An 11,468-nucleotide genomic window follows, 5' to 3' on the forward strand; every position below is an offset into this window, starting at 1 on the left:
ATTAGCAGAATATCTGTGCTACTGTGCTGTGCTTAGTCACTCAGTTGTGCCCAACTCTTCGTGACCCCCATGGACTGTAACCTGCCAGGCTTCTCTGTCCATGGGGATGCTCCAGGCAAGAATACTGAAGTTGGTTGCATGCCCTCCTCCAGGGGATCTTCTCAACACAGGGTCAAACCGAGGTCTCCTGCATTGGAGGCAGATAATTTACCATCTGAGCCACCAGGGAAGCCCATGAATACTGGAGTGGGTAGCCTATCCCTTTCCTAAGGGATCTTCCTGAACCTGGAATCAAACTGGTGTCTTCTGCATTGCAGGCAGATTCTTTACCAGCTGAGCTATCAGGGAAGCCGCAGCTGAACATCTGCTCCAAAACAAAGGATAATAGGACCGCATCAACATGGCAGAAGAGGCAGAGAAGTAGTCTCTTCAAAAACCCCACCACGAGCATTGTAACCCACAAATGGGCTGGATTTCACATTTACAGAGATCTTTTCCTGGTGACTCAAGACAGTAAACAGTCAGCCTGCAGTGCGTAAGACACAGGCTCAATCCCTGGACTGGGAAGATCCCCTGGAGAAAGAAATGGCAACCCACTCCAGTATTCTTGCCTGGGAAATCCCATGGACAGAGGAACCTGGTAGACTACAGTCCATGGGGTCACAAAGAGTTGGACACGACTGAGCGACTTCACATTTTCCTTAAAGACGATAGGTTTGTGCAGTACATTTTATGTGTCAACCCTTGGAACCTGCACCAGAAAGACAAGTCACCAAAATATGTGACAATAGGGCTTATTTCCAGAAGACCCCGAAGTCAGTGTGGAAGGGAAAACTTGGGATAAAGTGCTAGAAGTTTGGAACTCTAGAAGGCAGAAGAGTCGTGGAGAAGGATTAGTATAAACAGGATTCACCTGACTTCTAACTTGGTGTGTTGGGAACAGAAAATCATTACAAGAAACTTCTCTCTAAACCAGTTCACTGAGAGAAATCACGTGCTTAAGGATGGAGTAACAAGAGGGAAATGTCCCTAATGACCAAATCTAGGCATCCATAAATATCTCACATGCTGCAGTCCGTCCGATTCTGCCACCTCGGAGTACAGGAGACATGCTCATTGCTTTTGGAGTCCTGCATCTGCAAAGGGACTTTAGTTCCTCTTGCTGTCTTGTGTAAGATGTCTAGAACAATCTTATGGACTCTGTGGGAGAGGGAGAGGGTGGGAAGATTTGAGAGAATGGCATTGAAACATGTAAAATATCATGTATGAAATGAGATGCCAGTCCAGGTTCGATGCACGATACTGGATGCTTGGGGCTAGTGCACTGGGACGACCCAGAGGGGTGGTATGGGGAGGACGGAGGGAGGAGGGTTTAGGATGGGGAACACATGTATACCTGTGGTGGATTCATTTTGATATTTGGCAAAACTAATACAATTATGTAAAGTTTAAAAATTAAATAAAATTAAAAAAAAAAAAAGAACACAGCTTCAGACTCCATCATAAACCATCCTTAAGGAATTCAGACTTCCACACAAGATCTTCCTTTCAAAGAACCTATTTAGGTGGGTCTAAGGACTCACAGATACTTCAGGTAAGATTCAGAGAGAATGGAAGATGAAAAATTTTACCCAAGGTCACAAGAGATTCTCAGGAGACTAGTTCAGAGCCAAGACTTGGACATGTTTGTTTGTTGGTTGACCAATTTATTTATAAATACTTTATTAGTGAATTTTCAGGTGGCACAGTGGTAAAGAATCTGCCTGCCAGACTTTAATTATATTTCACTTAATTTTTTTTGATACTGCCATATTTAATCTAGTTTTGTTTCCACCTCATTTTCATTTTTTTCCATATATGTGCACACATTTATGAAAACAAAAATGTGAACCAAGCAGAGGAGATTCTTGCTCATGTGGATATTATAATAGAGAAAACAGAACACAATAAAATAAATGCATGAATAACGTAACATCCTCAGGGATAATTCATAGGAAGAATGGAGACAGACAGTTGCAACAGTACATTACAGAGTATAAGCTGGGGAGAACTTTGCACGAGGTGTAAGGAGCAGAACCTGGACTAGTGTCAAAAAGGAAGCCTACTGGATATGTCCGAAGGGGGGGGGGGATTTACAGCCCAAGAGTAACAAAGAAGAATTACATAGAGGAAAATAAGAGAAAGGCCAACCTCATTCACTATTGGACCATATGAAAACTAGTGTGGTAAATAAATAGGAATAGGTACAGGATTAAAAATTAAATCAGGGACCTGACACTGATGACATGATGAAGCAAGTGGAGCAATAAAGGTCCAGTGGTCTGTGCTCCCTTGAATCCAAGGTACTTCAGCACCCAAACAGCTGCCTCTTCTCTCTGAAACCTGGCTCCTCTCTTGGGCTCTTTATTCATATTGATTTTCCCTCATTAGCAGAAACTGCCCTTTTAAAAGTTAACACATGTATGCCTGTGGCGGATTCGTTTTGATATTTGGCAAAACTAATACAATTATGTAAAGTTTAAAAATAAAATAAAATTTAAAAGAAAAATAAATAAATAAAAGTTTTCTTGCCTTTACTGCAGTGGATTCCAGACTTTTTGACTAAGTCCCAAAGTAATATATGCCTTTCACATCATGATCCTGGGGTGATTGCAAAGAATCAGACGTGACTCCACAATTGCACATGCACACTAGCATGTCTGTATAGACAAACATAGACAAACACACATATACACACACAGACAGGTACCGAACTGCCAGGAGACGGTGAGGCATTCCACTCATGTGTGACAAAGGTCATGAGGAAGGAAGTTCAGCATATGCAAAGGCGGGATCGAGCCTCAGGAGTCCCCCCTGGATATTCTCAAGCATCTACCCCCGCAAAAAAACCAGAGTCTGCCTACTTTATTGCTTTGTGCTCTCACCTCTGACTTTACTGGGGGCTGTCTCCCACCACCATCTCGCTCTCTCTGTCAAAAAGTTAACTTACAGCTCCAATTAATAAAGTTCCTGGGCAATTAGTAGTGTTTAAATCCAAACCCCTCAGATAGCTCTCTAACTCACCTGACAAATTTACCTGGACTCCTACAGCTATGCATATGATTGTTTACAGTCTCCCAGCCTCGAGAGGCATGGGAAGCTTAAGATATTCAAATAGCTTAGAGCCTCTGAGAGTTAGAAACTGTCAGAATAAAACTAGCAAAATATTTCATTGATGAACCAATGCTTGCTGCCAAGTTTTCACATCCCCTGTATTGCATCCTTGAATGTGTATTAATTAATATAGTTGGTATGTAGAAAAAATCAGTAGTGGCCTTGGTGTTAGCAACTTTAGACCCTTAAGGTAATAAATTCTTTCCTTTGTTGTAAACCCATTACACATCTGCCCTGTAGGAATGCAATTTTATCTAACACCTTTGGAAGATGGCGCCAAACCTTAAAATAATTACTCTTAGAGAAAATAAGTCTTTGTCAAAAGTCATAAACTGTTAATAGGCCTTCTGGCCAGAAGATGATGTAAATCACCTAAACCATTTGTATATGATAAATTTGCAGGAAAGAAACCCTGGTTTTTGATAAGGATCAAAGACTGCTGACTTTGCATCCCCTATTATCCTCTATGTGTAACTTAGGATATATAAGCCCCTGTTGAAAATAAAGCTACAGGCCTTGCTCACCAAAGCTTGGTCTCCCCATGTCATTCTTCCCCTCAATTTCCAGCTGAGTCTCCATCTGGAGTGCGGATATCCTCTGCAACCATTTATTTGTCTGGGCTTCTAAGACCCACTCGAGAAGGTGTCTAAGGTGGGGCACCTTCCACTATTTGAGAGGGCGCCTGCGGCCTCCGTGGTCAGAGCTAAGCTGGTGTCACAGGTTATATTGATTCTCCGCATAAACCAGGCTACTCAGCTTCTTTTCTCCACTGAATTTTCCTACTGAGCTATCCTCATTCTATTACTCTTTATATCTTTGATAAATAAATAAATAAATAGGTCGCCGAAGCCGTCTCTCCTTCGAATACCCTGGATCAGCCGGGGCTGGACCTCGGCACCTAACCATGCATATGACTGAGCAAAGAGGGTCAGAAATGATTTTGTGTGTATCCTTACTAGTTATGATACACTCTGATACATTTTGTGTGTTTCATTTATTACATTCTATTTAATTTTTGTAAACCATAGTTCAAACCCCCAATGTGACCTAATCTGAGAACATGGAAACATTCCTCTTGCTTGTTCTCCATGCCTATTCTAGTATCCCCCTGCATCATTTCCGTCTCTCATTGTCTTTTATTAGCAGCAATTTTTTGAGGCCATATTCTTTCAAGTCAATGCAATATATACTGAATTATCTATAGTTCCCCACTAAATCTGCTCGGAGTGGGGTAGGGAAAAGGTGGTGAATGTGTATAACATTGCTGCATGTGTCAAGTTTCTCACAACCTAGCAGGCAAAAAACACATGGAATTAAATAAAAAATTACAGAGAGAAGAATAGCCCCACTACAGTGCTGTGTGTGTGTGTGAACTGCTGTACACCAAAATGTTCCCCTGAAAATACAGATGACAGAATGTCAACCAAATATGAAAACAAAAAGTGGATTGATTTTTGTGCTCAGGATTCCTTGGAAATAAAATTAATAAGGTGCAAAGAACAACTTATGAATAAGGGATTCCCTGTACCTTAAGGTCAGAGAAGGTGATGGCACCCCATTCCAGTACTCTTGACTGGAAAATTCCATGGATGGAGGAGCCTGGTAGGCTACAGTCCATGGGGTCGCTACGAGTCGGACACGACTAAGCAACTTCACTTTCACTTTTCACTTTCATGCATTGGAGAAAGAAATGGCAACCCACTCAATACTCTTGCCTGGAGAATCCCAGGGATGGGGGAGCCTGGTGGGCTGCCATCTATGGGGTCGCACAGAGTCGGACACGACTGAAGCGACTTAGCAGCAGCAGCAGCAGTACCTTAAGTTTGAGTAGCAGCAGGAAGGTCACTTCATTCCTTAGTATCCTCTGGCCCCCTCTCTCATCACCCTCCCTCTTGTATCTTCCCCTTGGGAAACTGGCTTCTTTGGAGCCTGAATCCCTGAAACAGGTGTCTTCTTCAGGGCCTTTGCACCAGCCATTCCTTCTATCAGGCAGGCCTCTCTTCCTTGAGATCTCTGTTCAAATGTTACCTACTTTACCAGCCTACCTGAACACCTGGTAAAGAATAATACCCCAGCCTCTCTCCTTTATGCCCCCTTTTTATTCATTTTACCTGTCATCGTTTTACATGTTATATGATTTTATATTTGCTAACATTATTTCTCCATCATCCGATTATAGGAACTTTTGTCTCTCAGCACACTCTACCTCTTGCCTTGAAGCTGGTAAGTACTCAATTTATGAGCCCCAGAGCATTGACAGAAATCTCATTAAAAGTATGCAATACCTGACCTCTTGGGGAAATGGCTGCAAAAGAACAGGAATTTGTAATCAGAGCTGGAACAGGAAATGTCCTGAAGGGGACAGATTTCACACCAAAATTATAGGCATTGATTTCATGACTGCAAAATATAAATTGTATCATTTGACTATGCCAGTAAGGCTCATTTTTGTGAAAAGTGGTCATATCATTTGGGGGGATTTAATTCCAGGTCATTCCCTCTAAACCATGGAGCTGGAGAATGATACACATATTTCAGAATTTCTTCTTCTTGGACTATCAAATGAACCAAAACTTCAGCCCCTCATATTTGGGCTTTTCCTCACCATGTAGCTGATCACTGTGTTTGGAAACCTGCTCATCATCCTGGCCATCAGCTCAGACTCCCACCTCCACACCCTCATGTACTTCTTCCTCTCCAACCTGTCCTTTGTAGACATCTGTTTCATCTCTACCACCATCCCAAAGATGATGTAGAATATCCAGATGCAGAGCAAAGTTATCACCTATGAAGGCTGCATCAACCAGATATACTTTTTACTACTCTTTGCAGGGTTGGATGACTTCCTCTTGACCGTGATGGCCTATGACCGGTTTGTGGCCATCTCTCACCCCCTGCACTACACAGTCATCATGAACCCCTGGCTCTGTGGATGCTGGTTCTAGTGTCATGGATGATGAGTGCCCTGAATGCCTTGATACAAATCTTAATGATGTTGCGGCTGTCCTTCTGTAGAGTCCCGGAGATCCCCAACATTTTCTGTGAACTCAATCAGGTAGTCCCAAGTGCCTGTTCTGACACGTTTCTTAATGACGTGATGGTGTATGTTGCAGCTGGGCTGCTGAGTGGTGGTCCTTTCATTGGTATCCTTTACTCTTACTCTAAGATAGTTTCCTCCATACGAGGAATCTCATCAGCTCAGGGGAAGTACAGAGCATTTTCCACCTGTGCATCTCACCTCTCAGTTGTCTCCTTATTTTATTGTACAATCCTAGGAATGTACCTTAACCCTGCTGATGTGCACAACTCACACTCAAGTGCAATAGCCTCAGTGATGTACACTGTGGTCACCCCGATGCTGAACCCCTTCATCTACAGTCTTTCGAATAAAGACATAAAAGAGGCTCTGAAAAGATTCATTGAGTGATAAAAGGACAAACTCTTCTGGGGCTAATAAGTGGATCCAGAAATTGCCATTCTTCCATTAGACTGTGAATATATAATTTGTCTTTTCTATTGCTTCCTTAGTTTTACATTTTTTGACTTCAACTTCTGTTTATATGTAAATAATGCAGTTTATTAAGCTTTCCCATTTATTTCATTTTCCTGCTTTCACATATTTTCTTCCAAACTTATATCAGAAATATTTGCGAATTCCCTTTTATTTCTTGAGTCTATGTGAATTTCTAAGAATAGTATCTTTTCAAGTGACATATATCATTTCAAGTTTTTTCTTTTATTTTACTAAAAGAATAGTTAGAAGTTGTATTACTCATATTGAATAAGCTCTACTTGGCATCTTCACTATGTAATTTAAGTAATTCACTTTATCAGGCCTTTTCTTCTATCTCATACAGAATAATGACTGAGAACCACTGACCTAGAGCAAGAGAACTAGAAAATTCTCATGTTCTAATCACCATACACACCTTACTCACTTCATAGCTTTGGGTTTTCTTTATTTTAAAATTTTAATTTATTTATTTTAATTGGAGGCTAATTACTTTACAATATTGTAGTGGTTTTTGCCATACATTCACATGAATCAGCCCATGGGTGTACCTATGTTCCCCATCCTGCACCCCCCTCCACCTCCCTCCCCATCCCATCCCTCTGGGTCATCCCAGTGCACCAGCCCTGAGCACCCTGTCTCATGCATCGAACCTGGACTGGTGATCTATTTCACATATGATAATATACATGTTTCACTGCTATTCTCTCAAATCATCCCACACTCGCCTTCTCCCACAGAGTCCAAAAGTCTGTTCTTCACATCTGTGTCTCTTTGCCTGTCTCGCATACAGGGTTATCGTTACCGTCTTTCTAAATTCCATATATATGCGTTCAGTTCAGTTCAGTCGCTCAATCGTGTCTGACTCTTTGTGACCTCATGATTCACAGCACGCCAGGACTCCCTGTCCAACACCAACTCCCGGAGTTCGTCCATCGAGTCAGTGATACCATCCAGCCATCTCATTCTCTGTCGTCCCCTTCTCCTCCTGCCACTAATCCCTCCCAGCATTAGAGTCTTCTCTAGTGAGTCAACTCTTTGCATGAGGTGGCCAAAGTACTGGAGTTTCAGCTTCAGCATCATTCCCTCCAAAGAAATCCCAGGGCTGATCTCCTTCAGAATGGACTGGTTGGATCTCCTTGCAGTCCAAGGGACTCTCGAGAGTCTTCTCCAACACCACAGTTCAAAAGCATCAATTCTTCAGCGCTCAGCCTTCTTCACAGTCCAACTCTCAGATCCATACATGACCACAGGAAAAACCATAGCCTTGACTAGACGAACCTTTGTTGGCAAAGTAATGTCTCTGCTTTTGAATATGCTATCTAGGTTGAGTATACTGTATTTGTGTTTTTCTTTCTGGCTTACTTCACTCACTCTGTATAATAGGCGCCAGTTTCACCCACCTCATTAGAACTGATTCAAATGTATTTTTTTTTAAATTTTATTTTATTTTTAAACTTTACATAATTGTATTAGTTTTGCCAAATATCGAAATGAATCCACCACAGGTAGACATGTGTTCCCCATCCTGAACCCTCCTCCCTCCTCCCTCCCCATACCATCCCTCTGGGTCGTCCCAGTGCACTAGCCCCAAGCATCCAGTATCGTGCATCGAACCTGGACTGGCAACTCGTTTCTTACATGATATTTTACATGTTTCAATGTCATTCTACCAAATCTTCCCACCCTCTCCCTCTCCCACAGAGTCCATAAGACTGTTCTATACATCAGTGTCTCTTTTGCTGTCTCGTACACCGGGTTATTGTTACCATCTTTCTAAATTCCATATATATGCGTTAATATACTGTATTTATGTTTTTCCTTCTGGCTTACTTCACTCTGTATAATAGGCTCCAGTTTCATCCACCTCATTAGAACTGATTCAAATGTATTCTTTTTAATGGCTGAGTAATACTCCATTGTGTATATGTACCACTGCTTTCTTATCCATTCATCTGCTGATGGACATCTAGGTTGCTTCCATGTCCTGGCTATTATAAACAGTGCTGCAATGAACATTGGGGTACACGTGTTTCTTTCCCTTCTGGTTTCCTCAGTGTGTATGCCCAGCAGTGGGACTGCTGGATCATAAGGCAGTTCTATTTCCAGTTTTTTAAGGAATCTCCACACTGTTCTCCATAGTGGCTGTACTAGTTTGCATTCCCACCAACAGTGTAAGAGGGTTCCCTTTTCTCCACACCCTCTCCAGCATTTATTGCTTGTAGACTTTTGGATCGCAGCCATTCTGACTGGTGTGAAATGGTACCTCATAGTAGATTATTTTTAATGGCTGAGTAATACTCCATTGTGTATACGTACCACAGCTTTCTTATTCATTCATCTGCTACTGGACATCTAGGTTGCTTCCATGTCCTGGCTATTATAAATAGTGCTGCAATGAACATTGGAGTACACATGCCTCTTTCAAGTCTGGCTTCCTCAGTGTGTATGCCTAGCAGTGGCATTGCTGGGTCATAAGGCAGTTCTATTTCCAGTTTTTTAAGGAATCTCCACACTGTTCTCCATAGTGGCTGTACTATTTTGCATTCCCACCCACAGTGTAAGAGGGTTCCCTTTTCTCCACACCCTCTCCAGCATATATTGTTTGTAGATTTTTGGATAGCAGCCATTCTGACAGGAGTGAGATGATACCTCATAGTGGTTTTGATTTGCATTTCCCTAATAATCAGTTTAATCATCTCACCCTTCTGAACCACAGTTTTGCAATATTAGAATGAAGCTTATAATTGTACATCCTCATAAGATGCTCTGTTGCAAAGTAACAAATGAGACAACAGATATAAGATGCTAAGCTCAGTCCATGGTGCATTAAAAGATCCATGTGGATCTCTTATCATTACCAAGTTTTTTATGATTAAAGGATTAAACCCTAGCTTTTACTTGTGTTAAAACAGAAAACACCTAATTGATGTGTCAAAAGTGTTTTGAAGTCAGGGATTATTTTACCTATGGTTTCATAGCAAAGGAACACAGCTCTATCCATTATGGAGGAGGAAATAATATTTTTTCCGGAGATCTCAAGAGCTGCATTCCCCATCACAAGATAGTGCTTTTGGAACCAAGGGACCTAGTCCAGACAGGTTCCTCAGACTTAGATTTGGAGGACACTTTGACTCAGGGTTGCAAAATGTGTCACTGTTAGAACTCTGGGATACAGGAGTGTTCATGGAGTAGTAATAAGAATTGGATACACTTGACTTCTAACCTGGTCTCCTGGGAATTACCAATCAGCTGAAAAAATTCCATTCTGTCCAGACAAGTTCCCCTGAGGAAATGATGTGTTTGAAGATTGAGGTAATAGTGGAAAATGTGCTGAACATGTATAATGAGCAGATAAAGCAAATACACAGAGCTATAAATATCTCCACTGCTGCAGTGTCTGAGTAGCTCCACCTTGAGCTGAACGGGGCATGGTTTTGCATTTGGATTCTTAAGTATGGTTCAGAGACCCACGCTTCACTCTTTCCTTCTTTCTTGTCTGAATTCAGAGCTTCAGTCTCCACCATCAACCCTTCAGGAGGAATTTGGACTTCCACACAGAGACCTTCCTCTCAGACTTCCTATCTGGGTGAGTCTGAAAGCCCAGCAGGAGAAAGTCAGAGAGGATGAAACCCAAAAACATTTACTTGAGGTCACCTGAAAGCCCAAACTGCTGGTCCAGAGCCAAGGTTGTCTTAATAATTTATAATCAATTTGTTTCATATGTAAAAAAGACAAGTGCCTATTGCATTCAGCAATTCAAGAATTGTTGATAATTATGTGATGGGGATGAAAACCTAGTTAGGGTAGACTCAAGAAGAAATGTCAGGCACAGTGGTGTCAGTAAACTTTGAACATTTCCAAGGAGATTTGCAGTTTGAGAGAGTAGGGAAACATACTATTTGGTCAAGAATGACTTGCAGTGAAGTGATGACATTTTATGTATTTATTTTTGATTTTTGAGATGGGGTATATTTGAGCATGTTCTATATTCATAAAGAAGATCCAGATCAATGGAATAGCTACTACCCAGAAGCTTACAGTTCTTAAGACACATTTCATAGAATCTTTTCTCACATTGAGTATTCACTTGAAAAAATTGAATTTAGTATACAGAGTCACATTATGCTAAAAGGCTTAATTTTGCGTTAAGTTTGTTACCTGGGAGGCTGAATATATTTGGGGGGGTGATTAGTCATTTGCTTCTCTATTACATATTATCTATGCACATTGTTTCATATACTGGCATATGAGTGTTATTGTTCCTTTCTTTTTTGCTCTATCATTTCCTCTGTAATTTTATTCATACCTCTATGAAGGCAACAGAATGTATAAAACACGTGAGGTCTCTGATGATCTGGATCTAGCATTTTAATGGAGAAATATTTCAGAATAAAATAAATGCATATTTTGCAAAGTGTCATCAGATACAAATCACATGAAGGAAGGGATAGGTTCTGTGGTGTTTATAGGATTTTGTAGGGTATATTATGAGGAGTTTATCACAGGTGGGACAAGTCTCAGAAACAGAAGTAGAGTGTGACCAAGGGGTTTGCCACCAAAAAAAAAAAAAAAAAAAAATCAAAGCACTGGAATAACAAAAATGCCACTTAAGAAAAGTGATAGGGGACTTATGTACTGGCTCAATAGTGAAGAATCCACCTGCCAGTGTAGGAGACATGGCCCAATCCCTGATCCAGGAAGATCCCACATGCTGTGGAGCAACTAGGCCTGTGTACCACAACTATTGAGCCCTTGATCTAGAGCGCAGGAGGTGCAACTACTCAAGCCCACACACCCTAGA

At 41.3% G+C, this 11,468-nt stretch overlaps 1 pseudogene; it reads left to right on the forward strand.

Annotated features, from left to right (window-relative positions):
* The first annotated feature begins 5,861 nt into the window (after positions 1-5,861).
* Positions 5,862-6,505, forward strand: LOC113896423 (annotated as a pseudogene).
* The last annotated feature ends 4,963 nt before the right edge of the window (positions 6,506-11,468 follow it).

The sequence above is a fragment of the Bos indicus x Bos taurus genome, chromosome 7 (assembly GCF_003369695.1).
Source record: "Bos indicus x Bos taurus breed Angus x Brahman F1 hybrid chromosome 7, Bos_hybrid_MaternalHap_v2.0, whole genome shotgun sequence".
Lineage (NCBI taxonomy): Eukaryota > Metazoa > Chordata > Mammalia > Artiodactyla > Bovidae > Bos > Bos indicus x Bos taurus.